At 37.8% G+C, this 18,634-nt stretch overlaps 1 protein-coding gene across 2 annotated transcripts in view; it reads right to left on the bottom strand.

Annotated features, from left to right (window-relative positions):
* GLRA3 (glycine receptor alpha 3) overlaps positions 1-18,634 on the bottom strand; it is a gene marked incomplete at its 3' end in the record, with an annotated part of 150,957 nt that overhangs the window by 106,104 nt on the left and 26,219 nt on the right. The gene's annotated exons all lie outside the window — the stretch shown is intronic.

Here is an 18,634-nt window from a genome sequence, read left to right on the forward strand (position 1 = left end):
TCCTAACAATTGTTACCTACAAATATAAAATTAATATGCTAAGCAAAAATACTTCTGAAAACAAAAAGGAAAGCTTTACATACTATACAATGAATGTGATCATAATGACAGGTAGGTATTTTAGGTTTACAGTTAGTATTTATAAGGTTTCTTAAGTTTTTAGCCCAAGGGTCAGAGGTAATATTATTTTCTGTTGAGTCTGGAAACAAAGACAAACTATTAGGCTTTCAAACTTTGCATGTACCCAAGTTTGATTTCTGATTGCAGTTTGTAGCTAAAAGTATCCTTAATGATTCGGGCATAAGAAAATACAAAAATCATCTGTGCAATAAAATTCTTATTGCTTTTGTTGAGCGAAAAAAAACAAAAAACACAAACACATCACCCATATGATTTCATTTTACCTTAATTATTTCCAAAAAAAAGGTCATAATTGGGGGTTAGGACTTCAACATACGAATTTTGGAAATTTAGCCTATGACACTGGGCATGCTCACATGTGTGTGACCCTGTAGATGCCCAGGAATATGTGGAACTTTTCCAAACCTTTAAGGACATATTATTCCATGGCTTTTTCTTTTAAGCTTTTTAGTTAGTCTGTTGTTTGCCTCCACTAATACCCTCCAGTAACCGTGAAGTCAAAAAAAACTGCCTCTTTAAATGTTTTTGACAAACATTCCTAGGAAAATCTTTTCTCACTGGGTACTCTCTAAGTTAGCACAAATAAAAGCAGTCATACAAAGTGGGGTCTTCCAGAAAACCTCACACAAGTCAAATAATAATCCTTCAAGAATGAGGCTTTAAAGGAGTTCAAACTCCATTCTGCCCCCTCTCATAGCTTTTTTATAGGGATTGTTGGCTATTGGTTTACAATTCTCCCTTGAAGCCTGAGAAGGGGGGACAAGCATAAGGCAAGTTATAATGCAACAACTCCCACTGTTCTGACCAAGATTCAGATGTTTTTCTTGATTAAACTATTTCATGGATTATTGCAAGTCTCTGATTAATTACCCGAGTTCTAAAAAAGTTGGTTGTCACATTTTTGGAAAGTTTTCTTACTGCTTTTATGGAGGACAGAATTTATAGAAGTCTACTGCTTTTGCTGACATCACCACTCAAATGGTGTCTTCCTAGACTTCTTTTTGTATTTGTTTTATTATATTTGTGCTTTAAAGACCCACAACCTTCAGTGGCATCCTGGAGTTTCCCCTCTTCTCTCTCTCTCTGGATAACTGTATTTACTCCCATGGTATCAGCTATCTCCCATAATGATATTTTGTAGGAATTAAATATCATTTTTCATAAATAGTGTTACTATTTGCTTTTAAAACAAAGGATACAAGTTTACCTTTGGTTTTCCCCATAATGAACCCTATTACCAAGCACTATTTGTTTGCTCTAACATCTCAAATTATTTGAATAATTATATAACAAAAGCAAAATTATTGTTGTTTCAGTAAGATTAAAGAATTCTTGATCCTTTTAAGATTAATAATTTATTGTTATTAACCTTTTTAGTCTTCATTTCTTTTGACATATTCAAAAAACAATAATTGAGCTACTACAGTAATCATGCCCTCCTGAAATTTGATTTGAAATTGGTTCTATTTAAAAGTTTTTAATAGCCGAAACCGGTTTGGCTCAGTGGATAGAGCGTCAGCCTGTGGACTGAAGGGTCCCAGGTTCGATTTCGGTCAAGGGCATGTACCTTGGTTGCGGGCACATCCCCAGTGGGAGGTGTGCAGGAGGCGGCTGATCGATGTTTCTCTCTCATCGATGTTTCTAACTTTCTATCCCTCTCCCTTCCTCTCTGTAAAAAATCAATAAAATATATTTATAAAAAAAAAGTTTTTAATAATTCAATTACAGTTGACATTCAATATTAGGTAAGTTTCAGGTATATAGCACATAGTGGTTAGACGTTTATGTAATTTATGAAGTGATCCCCCGATAAGTCTAGTACTCACCTGACACCATACATAGTTACTACAGTATTATTGACTAACTTCCCTACGCTGTACTTTACATCCCAATGATTCTTTTGTAGCTCCCAAGTTGTACTTCCTAATCCCTTCACCTTTTCTTCCCAGCCCCTCATCTCTGGCAACCATTAGTCTCTATATTTATGAGTTTAACATCGGTACTTTTAAAATTCCATTTGAAATATGCTTTTAGTGCCAAAAATATGTTTCCAAATATATTATGCAAAGATCATGACACTGATTCACCAGCAATTGGAATATATAATAATTAATTTTATAGGAGACTAGAATTTTATAAGTAGAAGCTCATTCATTTATTAATTTAATAATTGTTATTATTGCTTTCAAAGAGTCTGAAATCATGGCTGTAATAGTTTGAAAAAGAAGGGATAATATATATAAACACATATATGATATGTATTTAATCTTCTTAAAGGTTAAATAAATATTAAATAACTTTTTAAAGGTTATTATAAAACCTTTAATGCTTATGAAATAGTTTCCTACTAAAGATAAAAATTTTCATTGTTTACACAATTAGTAATTAAAATAAGCTGATGGAAAGAAAACACAACCCTTCTTATCACCACCATAGTCAAGGATAAAAGATATATATCAACAGTAAATAATCTTAGAAAAGCAAGCTATGTCATCTCATACCACAAAATCTATTAAAATTATGTACTTTCTATAATAAGTGTTATATATTTTATAGTAAAATATAGTATTACTTTTTATCTTAATACTAAAATAAGAATTATTATAAATTTATATTAAACAAGAAATTATGGTTCTTTTGACATGGTACTTAAAATTAATAAAATTACAAGTATAATTTGATCATTGAGTTGAAGGAACACATTGGACTGCGATGGAGTAAAGATAGGTACATTTAGTTTTAAAATACAATACACAAACTTTTATAAGCCTTTTGTGAACTGAGAGATGTTCACTAAAAATAAAATCATGGTGCTTTCATTACATGAAAGTATCCTTTATCATACCAAAATGCATTTAAACATCTGTTAAATGTTGAAACAATAAATTAAGGTGAAGAGATTAGCCAAAGAACAGATATGAATAACCCATAGACACAGACAATAGTGTGGTGAGGGCCAAAGGAAAGGGGGGTAGGGGATGGGTGGAGGTGGGCAAAGGAAGGGGGAAATAGGGAAATCTGTGATAGTGTCAGCAATAAACACAAGGTTTACACAAATAAAGTTTAAAAAAACAATGCATTTTGAGTTCTCATATAATTTATTCTATGCAAAGCACTGTGCTAAGAACACAATCTGAACCTTTAAAGTGTTCACAGTTCGGTAGATGACTGTCTACATCTGGGGTCTACAGGGAATCCTTGGGAAGTAGCCATGAACTGGAGCTTGGCAGTGAGATTATAGTGAAGATAATGATTGGCCAGCTCCCTTCTATCTCTGTGAGAAAAATCTCCACGTTTTGTAAGATAGATTCACCACCAAGCTCTGCAAAATGATGCCTATCAAAAATGAGAAAATTCTGAGCAGAAAACTATTTCAATAGTCTTTACTAGTTATGTTTCCTTCAATCACATAGAGCCATCCAACTGCTTTTGGACAATTGACTTTATTTCTGAAGATTCACAATTTTGACACAAAATGACTTATTGTCAGCAAAACAACACTGAGTAATTAATCAGCTACAAAGCATTTCTACATAGTCTATCCCTTCTTTTTCTGAATTGGGTGGAGGATGTACATATGGAAAAACTTTCCATCACCTACAACCTTTGCTCTGGTACATTTCTCCTAGAGCTTTCTTCCTATTACCGTATTTATCTGAGATTTGCACCAAGTGATCATTGCTAGACAGTCTTCAGAGAACCATAGTAAGTCATACATAATGTGAAGCTCTATATATGACCAATCTGGAATCTTTTTTTAATTTTTAAGTAGTCAACATCATCTGTACATACATATTCAAACACTTCATTTTATGTTGTGTTTTTTGTTTTGTTTTGTTTTTTACTTTATTGAATTTATTGGAGTAATACTGGTTAACAATGCTATATAGGTTTCAGGTACATGATTCCACAACACATCATCTGTACACTGTATTGTGTGTTAAGTTGTTAAAATTCAGAGTAGGAGGAGGCAGTTGAGAAAAAAAAAAAAAGTACGATAATTTAGAATGGATTTTGGATAAGAAACTTTGCCATCAAGTCCATTTTTTATCTAAACCTTCTAGTTTTAACAAAACTCATCATATTTATAGCAAGTTACTTTTGAAAAAAGCAGATTTGAATGTTTAAAAAGTCTTTTATTTATGAAAATCTCAAAATCTGTGATAATTTGCCTGCCTCCCACACTTGGCTCTTCTTTCATATGCTGTATCAAGCATGAATTTACTATTAACTTTTTTTTTTAAACTGTGTGTGGGCTTAAACACATTCCCATCAATAAACCTTTGTTTTCATTTAAGTATTTTATATACTCTTTTTATAAAGACAAGCTACATGAAAGTTCAGAGACTTCAGTTACTGAGAGGCTAACAAAAACCTATTTTCTGAAGCATTGAAATCAAACATCACAATTCATCAAAAAAGGTAAATCCCTTCTCACTTCTCTTCTCTCCCTTCCTCATCAATGAGACAAAGAGGTAAAATAAATCTACTTTTGGAGGACTGAAATAACCACTAAATATAGATGCTTTTATGGTAAATCCTATATAATAAAAGCCTAATATGCTAAGTGTCCAGTCATCTAGTCAGCCATTCAACCAATCAAAGCATAATATGCTAATGATATGCTAAGGCTGCTCAACCACTCACTATGACGTGCAATGACCACCAGGGGGAAAACTCTCTATCAGTAGGTTAGTTTGCTGCTGGGGACCGGCCAATCGGGACTGAGCAAGACAGGCCAGACACACCCTGGAGCCCTCCCTTGGTCCCTCTCTGGCTGGCCAACCCCCCCGCATCCCTCCCCGGCCCTGATTGTGCACCAGTGGGGTCCCTCGGCCTGGCCTGCACCCTCTCACAATCCAGGACCCCTCAGGGGAGGTAGGAGAGCCGGTTTCGGCACAATCTCTGCAGGGCAGGCTGAGGGACCTCACTGGTGCACGAATTTGTGCTCGGGCCTCTAGTTTAATATAATTGTCAGTAGCTATTTACCTCTGATAAATGAATCTTAAAATTGAGAGAAAATTATGTAGCTGGGAAACAAAATGTGAGAAAAGTCTTGACACCTGGAGCCACAAATCTCCATGAACCTATTTTCATAAGTTGATTTGCACAGAGGGAAGGGTGACCTGTAGCGAATAAGTCAATGTCCTGACTCCTGAGTCAGAGAAGATCCAGGCTATGATGGAGAAATGACAGTTTTACCATGTATTCTATAGCTCCATAAACCAGTCCAACTGTAGGGTTACAATTCCTTGTGGGAGGAAAAATTCACACTTATTATTATTTGAAAATATTTGTAGGAATACCAGCAATTGATATGTCTAGTCTGAAAAATAAAACACAGAATGGAATAGATGAGCATTCTTCCCACTTTTTATTATTTATTTATTATTATTATTATTTTTTTTTATTGCTTCACCCTCTTTAGGTGAACTAAAGAGAAAGAAACTGGGATATCTGGGGATAGGTGAAGTTTTGAGCATTTCACAGGAAAACATTCTGCCTTGGAAAAGGAACCATTGTTGGCCCTAAGGCATCTGTGGTGAAGCAGGCTTCCATTTGACTGTGTAATAGTAATTACTTTAAAAGGAGGCCAAAGTAGAGGATTATAAAAGGGCTATGCTAGAATATCTCCGGAGACTCAGAGAAATAACTAAAAAGTAAAAATCCTCGGGGTTCTAGGATTTGATTCTTGCCACTGTGAGCAACATGCCTGTGAAATATGATTATCATTTTATAAAGTGATCTCCTTTCTACCTTAGTTTGATGGGATGTAGTGTAAACCCTGACATGGTTGGTTGGGTTTTTGTTGTTGTTGTTTTCCTTTTTGTAATGCCAGTGCCTGACTTAAGCTTTGATTGCTGAGGCATCCATTTCAAAGAAGAAGCCACTTCAAACACTATCTGGGATAAACACATTGCCAGCCACACAGCTAGAGAAGAGACTCCTTTGTTTCAGAGACCTTACTTGATCTCATAACTGACCATTTGCGCTACTTGTTTGTTTTCTCTTCCCGTGCTTTAAAATCCTCCTCTTATGTTTTAAATTCACCAAGAAATAGTGAGCCTGCCAAACCCTAGGCCCTCACCCTCAACCCTGATAAAAGCAGAACCCCAGCCACTTCACTCTCTCTTTTTCTCCCTCTCTATCTGTGACCTCTCTGTGACCTCAGGTGTCATTTCCCCATCTTGTAAGTACGAAAACTGTACTTTTTCAAAGTTTCCTGATGATTACTGTTGAAGGGCATCTTGCAATCACAGTAAGAACCAAAAGTGTTGGTCCAGTTGTAACATTGTTTTAAGCAAGGGAGGCCTTATGTGGGAAGCCCCCTGGGGCCTAGTTGAGCGCCCTCCAGGCATTTCTATCTGAGTGCTTTACTATGAATAGACTGAGACCTGCATAAAACCTGATAACCAACAATAAAAATGATAATTGCTTCTTGATCTCTCAGGAAGAGGATCCATATACATGATGTAATTTAATAGTCTTAATGATCTTGCTAGTTAGATATAGTTACATATGCATTACAGATGAAGAAGCTAAAGAATAGAGGGGTTTTTGCCAGGCCATTCAGATACTAAATGTATAATAAAGCTGTATTTTAAATGTAATTAAACTTTCCACTGAAAACAACTAGACAAATTGAAAAAAAAAAATCTGTGCATTGGAAAGCTAAAAATAGTGAAAAATCACGTGGCTAAAAACCAAAGGGAAAAAAAAATCACAGAAGTAAGCCAAGTATTTAGATTTGCATTTCCCTTAGGGGTGATAATAAGCTTCATAGCAGCTGAGTGGTTATTCTGTGCACAAATTTTGAAAGCTTTATGGATTTAAGGAGATAAAAATTGTAATTGAGAACCCACCAAAGAGTGAATACCTCTAAGTTGATTTGAGGTCAAAAATAATTACAACTTCTGAGTAAGAATGAATCAGAAATATAGAAGCATTAGGAAAAAGCTAAGCATAGCTTGGAATCATCTCAATTTTTGAAACTAGAATAAAACAATCACAGATTGCTAGCAACTTAGTGCTCCAATAAAAGCAAACATAAATCAAAGTCCTGCTATTACCACCCAAACCTATTCCTTCACCATTCTTTTCTAACTTGGATAGTGGTAACTCAATCTTTCCATTTCTTAGGATTGCAATCTTTGATAACCTTGGACTCCTCTCTCCATTTCACACATATTCATCTGGTTGGTCCTACCTTCCAATTTCTATCCATAATCCAAACCACATCTTATCATGTCCTCTTCAGCTTCTCTGGTACAACCTACTACTAGCTGTGGTAGGATAGTAAGAAGCTAAGAAAATTCCTGGAATGAGGAAACTGAGACAAGAAAATTAAATAAGTCCAAACAGTTTGGGCAGCTTGCAGCTGGCCTGTGAATCCCAAAAATCTTATTTGCCCCCCACCAAGGACACTTGAGAACTAATGGTTTATACCTCTCCTCCCTAACCCGAGAATTCACAGCTTAATCACCCTGGCCTGGGAAAATAGAGAACACAGACCCAATGAATGCCATTGTGCCAGGTAAACCCAAGGACAAATATCACTTGGGGGATGTTAGGGCAGGAAAGGGGGAAGAGGGAAAGAGGGGGACTTGATCTCACCCACTAAACAAAGAAGCCAGCCACCTTAGGACTTGCCAAACAAGATGACCAAATGTTTGTACAAACATTCTGAGATAAGCCACAACAATGTAGAAGGGGACTTTGCAACCGAGTATGCTATCCAAGATGTCTGGCAAGAAAGCTTTGAAACCTATAGGGAGAAGGTTATAAAAACCCTTGAACCTCCACTGGCCAGCATGCTAAAACTAGCTGAGTTGCCAGCTTCTGCTTTATGCCAAGTGTATTCTTTTTTATAAAATATATTTTTATTAATTTCAGAGAGGAAGGAAGAGGGAGAGAGAGATAAAATCACCAATGATGAGAGAGAATCATTGATCAGCTGCCTCCTGCACACACCCTACTGGAGATCGGGCCCACAACCCAGAAATGTGCCCTGACCGGGAATCAAACCATGACCTCCTGTTCATAGGTTGTTGCTCAACCACTGAGCCACACCAAGTGAATTTTTAATGAATTTGCTTGCTTTGCTTCAACACTGCTGTCTGTCACTCATCTGAAATCTTCCTTGTGAGATTAACAAGGGTCTAGGAGGGGACAGGCCTCCTCCAACTTGGGGCTGTCCAGTAATATAGCCATTGCCTTTGCCTGGAATGCTCATTGGTCCTCTATTCATCTAATTAACTTCTACTTATCTTTGTGACCTAGGTTTGAGTATCATTTCTTCAGGAAGCCATAGTTATTCTCTCTGAGTTTATAAAATATTTATCAAGTTTGTGTATCTCATTGGTAGTACTTATTACAATGCAACTGTCATTTTTAATAGGATTAATCAATGTTTATCTCCTACTTTGTAGGAACTACTATTTAAGCAAAAATCTTGACTGTTTTAATGGCCCCAGAAGTAATCTAGAGCATCCAGAGTAATTAATGAATAAGTATTTTTGAAATGGATTAACTAAATGTAATGATGAAGAGGTCAAATATCAGAATATGACCCTCTAAGTATAGCAATAATCATGCTTAGAATGTATGTTTAACGCTAGAGAGAATCCTGCCTTTCTCTCCTTCTTTACTTTTAAGACAGAAGGATGCTAATAACTAATCAGGAAAGATCATAGAACAAGTATTTAGAAATAGAAAAAAGCTAGGATATAAAAATCCCAGAGTGTGACTTAAATCATCAAAGTCATGTATGTCAGAAAATCATCATTTAATGGTGGAACTGGAGACCTGTAAAATGGACTTTCATAGGTGCCCTTTTAACTGATATTGCAGTGATGTTTACATTCAGTGCTTACATAAATTAATGCTTATTAGAGGTGTCTATGCTCAGTGCTTGCTAGTTGTCAGTGATAAATTACATAGTGTTTGTAAATGAAGGGTTAATATAAGGTTATAGATGGGGGATGGGTGGGGAAAGGAGGATTCCATTCAATAATAAAAATAGATGATGAAGGATTAGCTAGTGTACTCCTGAGGTTTCTTAACCCTAATTTTTATACAATCCTTTTGTCTTATCTACAAAGTATTTTTATCATAAAAATCACTCATTTTTACTAAACACTCAAAATGCTATGCTCAAAATTCATGGTAATGGCTATAACTTCTATAAAAACTTCTATTAACTTCTATGCAGACTGTCTATTCTCATGGGTAATAGTTCATAGTTTTGGCATCAACTTATTTCAACTAAAAGAACTAACAGGCTATAACAGAGCTAATTAACTCACTGATTTGTAGCTTCTTAATGACATTTCTTTTAAAGAAAACTAATTAAGTATTTCAGATACATTGAAAATTGCTTACAATAGACTTAATGGTTCCAATTGTGTGTTGAGTGCACAAGATAATTAAGTGGAAGCTATCATGGTACAGTGGTTGAGGCTTCAGATGGACAGCCAGGAGGCTTACATTTTGTCATGAACTAAATGACAAAATGTGTTGTTTCACCTTGGGAAAGTGATAAATCATTTTGCCAATATAAAAATGGAGATTTAAAGTAGCACCCATGGAGACAAAATGGCGGCGGAATAGATGGATGTGTCCTGAGCCTTGTCCCAGAGCAAATAGAGGGAGCAGCTGAAACAAGTGGAATCCAGCCCGAATTGGTGAAGGAGGCGCAGCTGGTGAGACAGTTTGCAGCCGGGAAGGGCAGAGATCCCCTGATAAAGGTAAAATCAAAGATCTAGGCAGTAGAATCTGCCGGACCTCTGTGCCCAGAAGGTCAGGGAGAAACTACATGGTGCCAAGCCGCGTCCCTGAGGACAGGCAAAGCTTCTGACTGAAAAAAAAAAAAAAAAAAAAGGGGGTCCACGGGACTGCGGGAGGTAGTGGATTTTAGACCTTGGAGTCTGGATTTGGGATCTGAGCTCAAAGGCAGCCCTGAAGAGCTGCCGGACCACGCAGTGCCGGCAAGAGAGGAACTTGCAGAGACGAGGTCCCTCCTTGCACTGGGGCCTGTGCCTTTCTCCACTGAACCTAGTTTGTAGGACCTTTCAGATACAGACACTTACCTGTGGCTGATGTTCAGGAGAAGGGGTGGAGTTGTGGAATCTGGGGAGAATAGGTAGCGGATGGTCCAGGAGAAGTGGTAGCGAGTCTGGTGCTGAGTCATATCTAAGCCCCGGTCACCATTTTCTCCTGAGAGATAGCCCCTCCCTCCAGTCCCCAGGCAACCAATATAGCCACACCCAGATCCCCCCTGAATAACACCATGGAATCTGAATACTCCCTGAGGCCATAGGATCTGCCCTAAAGAGAAATCTTTAGAAGCTAGGCACCTCAATTACATGGCTACACTGCCAGGGCCCTTCAGAGTGCTTCAGTGTGTCTCACTGCAAACTTTCTGTGGGTGCTCCTGTGAGCTGCCACTGGGAGTAAGCGCCTATCCACCACAGGTGCAGCAGCGAAAGCTGAGTCTTCCCACCCCATAACTACAGAACTCTGGGCACCACAGTCACGCCTTTCCAGAGTGCAGGCTCCATGAGCCACAACACCCCGACAGACGGTTCCTTGGTGACACTGTGAGTCCCCACTGGGCATGCGTGATTTCAATTAATGGTGCAAGACAGCAAAAATTGGGATACTCCCCTCCACGGCTGCTGACTTCTAGCTCACAGGCCTACATCAAGAGAACCCAAATAGCTCAAGTAGGGAGCTACACTAGATTACTAAGCCCAGGAGAACTGAGAGATTACACCAGTAGCACCATCACCAAAAGAACCTGGGTAGCAAAGCAATTGGATCTACAATTAAAACATTACAGGAAAACATGGGGAGACAAAAAAGCAATCCCCAAAGGAAAGAAAAAGAGGAATCACCAGAAAGGGAGTTAAATGAAATTGAGGCTAGCAGCTTAACAGAGAAAGAATTCAGAGTAATGGTTATAAGGATGTTTAAATAGATGGAGGACAAATACACATAACTCAATGACAAATACACACAACTCAATGACAAGTACACACAACTCAATGAGAACTATAAGGAGCTGAATGAGAATGCCACCAACATGAAAGGAAACCAAGAGGAGATGAAGAATGACATAACTGCAATAAAGAACACATTGGAAGGCTTAAACAGTAGACTAGAAGAGGCTGAGGACCGCATCAGCGAATTAGAAGACAAGGTAGGAAAAAACGCATAAACACAGCAGCAACTGGAAAGAAGACTTAAAAAGCAAGAGGAGAGCCTAAGGGAGTTTTGGGACAACACAAAAAGAAACAATATTTGAATAATAGGGATACCAGAAGGAGAGGAAGAGAAGCAAGGAACAGAAAACCTGTTTGAAGAAATAATGACAGAAAACTTCCCTGATATTGGCAAGAAAAAAACTATGCAAGTCCAAGAAGTACATAGAGTCCCAAACAACTTGAACCCCAAAAGACCGACACCAAGACACATCATAATTAAATTGGCGAACACTAACAACAAAGTAAGAATAGTAAAGGCTGCCAGAGAGAGACAGAAAGTTATCTACAAGGGATCTCCTATTAGAATATCAATTGATTTCTCAATAGAAACACACCAGGCCAGAAGGGAATGGAATGAAATATACAAAGTGATGCAAAGCAAGGGTCTGAATCCAAGAATACTATACCCAGCAAGGCTATCATTCAAAATTGAAGGTGGAATCAGGAGTTTCAAGACAAAAAAGGGCTAAGAGAGTTTATCACTACCAAGCCAGCAATGCAAGAGATGCTAAAGGGACTGCTGTAAAAAGAAGAAAGAGAAAGGCAAGAAGAAACACGAACACTAAGGAAAAACATGACAACAAACATGTACTTGTCAATAATAACATTAAACATAAATGGATTAAAGGCACCAATCAAAAGACATAGGGTAGCTGAATGGATAAGAAAACATGACCCATATATTTGCTGTCTACAAGAGACCCACCTCAGAGCAAAGGATTCACACAGACTGAGAGTGAAGGGATGGAAAAACATTTTTCAGGCAAATGGAAATGAGAAAAAAGCTGGGGTTGCAATACTTATCTCTGATAAAATAGACCTCAAAGTAAAGGCCATAACAAGAGATGACGAAGGCCACTACATAATACTAAAGGTAGCAATTCAACAAGAAGATATAACTCTGGTAAACATATATGCACCCAATGCAGGAGCACCCAAATACATAAAAAAACTCCTGGAAGATATCAAGGGAGAGATTGACAACAATACAATCATAGTAGGAGACTTTAATACACCGCTGACATCACTGGATAAATCCTCTAGACAAAAAATCAGCAAAGAAACAGCAATTCTAAATGACGCAGATCAAATGGACCTAATTGACATCTTCAGAGCATTTCACCCCAAAGCCACGGAATATACGTTCTTCTCAAGTGCACATGGGACATTTTCAAAAATAGACCACATATTGGGTCACAAGCAAAGTCTCCCCAAATTCAAAAAGATTGAAATCATATCAAGCATTTTCTCAGACCACAATGGCATAATATTAGAAATAAACTATAATAAAAATATTCAAAAAAATTCAAGCACTTGGAAGCTGAATAGCATGCTATTAAACAATGATTGGGTGATCAAAGAGATCAAAGAAGAAATTAAAAACATCCTGGAGACTAATGACAATAAAAACACAACAATGCAAATACTATGGGACATATTGAAAGCAGTCCTGAGCGGGAAGTTTATAGCTCTACAGGCCTACCTCAAAAAACAAGAAAAAATGGTAATAAATCATCTAACTCAACAACTCAAAGAATTAGAAAGAGAACAACAAGAAAAGCCCACAGTGAGCAGAAGGAAGGACATAATAAAGATCAGAGCATAAAAGAATGACATAGAGACCAAAAAAAAAAAAAAAATACAAAAGATCAACAAAACCAAGAGCTGGTTTTTTGAAAGGATAAACAAGATTGATGAACCTCTAGCCAGGCTCACCAAGAAGCAAAGAGAGAGGACCCAAATAAAAAAAATCAGAAATGAAAGAGGTGAAATAACAACAGACCCCACAGAAATACAAAGGATTGTTAAAAAATACTATGAACAACTCTATTCTAACAAACTACACAACCTGGAGGAAATGGACACATTCCTAGAAAAATACAATCTTCCAAAACTCACTCAGGAAGATTCTAAAAATCTCAATAGGCTGATAACTATGGAAGAAATTGAAGCAGTCATCAAAAAGCTTCCAGCAAACAAAAGCCCGGGGCCAGATGGCTTCACAGGGGAGTTTTACCAAACATTCAAGGAAGAACTAAAACCTATCCTCCTCAGACTATTCCAGAAAATTCAAGAGGAAGGAACACTTCCAAGCTCCTTCTATGAAGCCAGCATCACCCTAATACCAAAACCAGATAAAGATAACACAATGAAAGAGAATTACAGGCCAATATCCCTCATAAATAGAGATGCCAAAATCCTCAACAAAATTCTAGCAAATTGAATCCAGCAGTACATCAGAAAGATCATACACCATGACCAAGTAGGATTTATCCCGGGGATGCAAGGATGGTACAATATCCGCAAATCAATAAACGTGATACATCACATAAACAAATTGAGAGATAAAAACCACATAGTCATATCAATTGATGCAGAAAAAGAATTTGACAAAATCCAACACCCTTTCTTGATAAAAACTCTCAGTGAGGTGGAAATAGAAGGATCATACCTGAACATAATAAAAGCCATATATGACAAACCCACAGCCAACATCATACTCAATGGGCAAAAACTAAAACCATTTCCCCTAAGAATAGGAACAAGACAGGGATGCCCACTCTCACCACTCCTGTTCAATATAGTGCTGCAAGTACTAGCCATTGCGATCAGACAAGAAGAAGAAATAAAAGGCATCCAAATTGAAAAAGAAGGAGTAAAACGGTCCTTTTTCGCAGATGACATGATACTGTACATAGAAAACACTAGACTCCATCAAAAAATTACTAGACTTAATAAATGAATTCGGCAATGTAGAAGGACACAAAATTAATGCCAAGAAATCTATGGCATTTCTATACACCAATAGTGACCTTACAGAAAGAGAGACTAAAAAAGCAATCCCATTTATCATCGCACCAAAAAAATTAAGATACCTAGGAATAAACTTAACTAAGGAGGTAAAAGATCTATACATGGAAAACCACAGGACACTGAAAAAAGAGATAGAGGAAGATGTAAACAGATGGAAGAACATACCATGTTCATGGATTGGTAGAATCAACATCATCAAAATGTCCATACTACCCAAAGCAATCTATAAATGCAATGCACTTCCCATTAAAATACTAATGACATATTTCACAGACCTAGAACAAACTTTACAAAAATTTATCTGGAATAAAAAAAGACCCCGAATAGCTGCAGCAATCCTAAGAAAGAAGAACAAAGTAGGTGGGATCTCAATACCAGATATCAAGCTGTATTACAAAGCCACTGTTCTTAAAAGAGCCTGGTACTGGCACAAGAACAGACATATAGATCAATGGAATAGAATAGAGAACCCAGAAATTGACCCAAATCACTATGCTCAATTAATATTTGACAAAGGAGGCACAAACATACAATGGAGTCAAGATAGTCTCCAACAAATGGTGTTGGGAAAATTGGACAGATACATGCAAAAAAATGAAGCTAGATCACCAACTTACACGATACACAAAAATAAACTCAAAATGGATAAAGGACTTAAACGTAAGATGGGAAACCATAAAAATACTAGAGGAATCCACAGGCAGAAAAATCTCAGACATGCTGAAGGAACTTCTTCATTGATACTGCCCCTAGGTCAATGGAAACTAAAGAGAAAATAAACAAATGGGACTACATGAAAATAAAAAGCTTTTGCACAGCAAAGGAAACCATCAATAAAACAACAAGAAAGCCCACTGCATGGGAGAACATATTTGTAATGATATCAACAATAAGGGTTTAATCTCCAACATTTACAGAGAACTCATACAACTTAACAAAAAGAAGATAAACAACCTAATCAAAAAAATGGGCAACTGAACTAAATAGACACTTTTTGAAAGAAGACAGAAGGAAGGCCAAGAGACATATGAAAACCTGCTCAAAGTCACTAATCCTCAGAGATGCAAATCAAAACAACAATGCGGTACCATCTTACACCTGTCAGAAGGGCTATCATCAACAAATCAACAAAGGACAAGTGTTGGCAAGTATGTGGAGAAAAAGGATCTCTTTTGCACTGCTGGTGGGAATGCAGAATGGTGCAGCCACTGTGGAGAACAGTATGGAGTTTCCTCAGAAAACTAAAAATGGAACTCCCATTTGACCCAGAGATCCCACTTCTAGGAATATATCCCAAGAATCTAGAAACACGAATCAGAAAGGATATATGCACCCTTATGTTCATAGCAGCACAATTCACCATAGCTAAGTTTTGGAAACAGCCTAAATGCCCATCAGCAGATGAGTGGATTAAAAAACTGTGGTACATCTACACAATGGAATACTACGCTGCAGTAAAAAAGAAGGAGTTGCTACCATTTGCAACAACATGGATGGAGATGGAGAGTATTATGTTAAGTGAAATAAGCTAGGCAGAGAAAGATAAATATCACATGATCTCACTCATTTGTGGAGTATAATGAACAGCATAGACTGATGAACAAGAACAGATCCAGAGACTGAGAAACGTCCACCAGCACGTTATACCTCAGGGAAGGTAGGGGAGGGTGGGGGTAAGGTGGAGAGATCAACCAAGGGACTTGTGTGCATGCATATGACCTAACCAATGGACACAGACAACAAGGGGGTGGGGCATAAGTGGGGGTGGGAGGTTATAGGGGAATAAGGACACATATGTAAAAAATAAAAATTTTAAAAAATTTTAAAAAATAAAATGAAAATAAAATATTAAATCTAATCCATACTAGTGGTCACCATAACCTTAAGAGAAATTGTTTCACGTGACAAAGATTTTTAAATGAAACTCTCTGTAGCCCAAATATTATTTTGGAAGGAAACAAAGAGAAGTTTCCTTCAAAAGTCGTAAGGATTGTAACTGAAAGTCAATATATTTGGCCTCTTGAACTAAAGTAAGTAATTTGTGTTTTTGCCTCCCTGACAAAGTTTATATAAAGTTACAAAAAGAAATTGACAGCCAGTTTGAAATTGAATTGCCATGGCCTAGAGCAAAGAATATCCTTACATGATATTACTCTACAATGTCATTATAATTTTAGATATTTTACAACAGCATATTGTACAATTATCCCAAACAAACTTACAAACTAATTCTTTGAATGTTTGGCAGCAATTTTTTTTAAAAAAGGACATGAAAGGATTTAATCCCTTTCAGAAGGAATTAAGGAGCTGGGAAGGCACTTAAGCATTCTAGATTGGCCCCTCTTGCCTTTTGTGCCAAGAGGGACCCTCTTCTCACAATCCAATTGCCCTCAGCTGTTGCCTGAGCTTTCTGTTCACGCTGAGCTTGAAGCCTCGTGGTGGCTGGTACCATGGATCTGTCTCTCGCCCAATCGTGTGAGCTGGGCCCTCCCTGGAGAAGAAACCTGAGTTCCCCGAGATATGTGATTAGTGCTGGGGCCCCGCCAGCAGGCCAGGGGATCCCAAGGCAGGTGCTGGGCATGGAGGCACTGTGGCATAGGCTACCAAGGAGACAGAACTGAACCTCACATCACCTTGTTTGGCCCCGGAGGATGACTGGTTAGCCAGAGACGGGTAAGATTCCTCAGGGAAGGAACAACCTAAGACAGGCACAGTTGCAGAGGGGCCATCAGGAGAGAACTTGGGGGTCAACAGAGGTGGAGCACAGACCCTCACCCCCCCAACCTTGCAGGGGCCTGAACCCTCACCCCATCTGAGGGAGGTCTCCTGCCCCCATGGCTGCTTTGCTTCCCACGCCCAGCTCAGATCGGGACACAGGTGACAGACAGAGACTTGGCCCAGCTCAGATTGGGACCCAGGTAACAGACAGAGACTTGGCCTACAGCAACTGCCCTATATCTAAATTCAGCCTAGCACCAGGAATGCTCAGGGCCTACTCAAGAATGCAAATAATCCTTTCCACTAATATTTACAGGGTAAACTAAGATTGTTGGTAGAGTATTAAATTTGACAGTAAAATAATAATCAAGTTTTCAGATTAACTTAAATAGGCTAATTGAAATAAGTGAATATTCAAGAAAATTTAATTGTACTGGACAAAAAGCTGTTCCTAAAGTGGTAACTAAAATTTCTATTGGTAGTTCATCTCATGGTAAAATTCCTGAACATGCAATGAACCTAAAGCAGTCATATTTTTGTGCAAAAAATTAAAATTTAAAGTTATCAAGACTGCATTATAAAATTTACAAAAGCCTCCATTAATCAAAAAAGGGGGGATAGTAGGGTAATATCATGTAAGGAAAAATATCCTATAAGTAAATTACATCTAGAAAATTTTTACTTTACAAAATTAATTTTCATTTGTAATGCTAATAGCAAGACACCCATGAAAAACACACATGGTGTCTAAATAAGACAAAGGAAAATTGGGCAAAAATAAAAAGGATCCCAAATCAATTATATAGAAAAGATTCCTTTATTAACTTTTGGTCGAGAATATGTTTGTATATTTTCAGAAAACAACTCCAAGACCATGTGGATTCCTGCAACAGAGAGGAATTGACAGGTCTGCTCCAACCACGAAGACAAGAGGAGAAACAGTCCAGAGATGGAAGACACTGACGACGCCTTGCCATGCTAGCAGTCAGCAGCTGTGTGACGCAGCAGGTTGCCTAGGACCAAACCAGAGAGGGTTGGACCAGCATTGCCACCATGGGCCCACCATCCAGATATCATTGCTGACATGTACACATAAGGAACTGTTTGACATTAAAATGGGGACTCAGAACTGTTGGACATTGAAATTGGGACTCAAACATTTTTTGTTATTATATGTTTATTTCTAGTCTGCAGAGGCAAGATTTTTTAAAGGAAAGAAATGGGGGGAAAATAGATACAGAGGCAAAGAAGCATTGAACAGACTGTCAAACTACAGCGGGAAGGCAGGGGAGGTTGGGGGGGGGGTGGCTGTAAGAGATCACCAGAAGGACTTGTGCGCATGCATATAAGCATAACCAATGGATACAAGACACTGGCGGGGGGGGGGGGGGACGGTGGGAGATAAAGGCATGTACTGGGGGGTAGGGGAGGCCGGGGAGAGGTCAATGGAGAAAAAAAAAGAAGACATATGTAATACTATTTGTAATACTTCAAACAATAAAAAAGTAATAAAATAAAAAAATAAATAATAAAAAAAATAAAGTGCACCCATTAGTCACAGGTAAGTTTAGTAAACCAAATGACAATCTATACATATGTTTTAAAACATGCCAAGTTCCAAAGCCAGTGTTGGGATTTTGCTTTTGATACCATTACTCTTGATCAGGGATATTTTTAAGTGAAATAAAGAGAAATTC

The sequence above is a fragment of the Plecotus auritus genome, assembly GCF_963455305.1.
Source record: "Plecotus auritus genome assembly, chromosome: 6".
Taxonomy (NCBI): Eukaryota; Metazoa; Chordata; class Mammalia; order Chiroptera; family Vespertilionidae; genus Plecotus; species Plecotus auritus.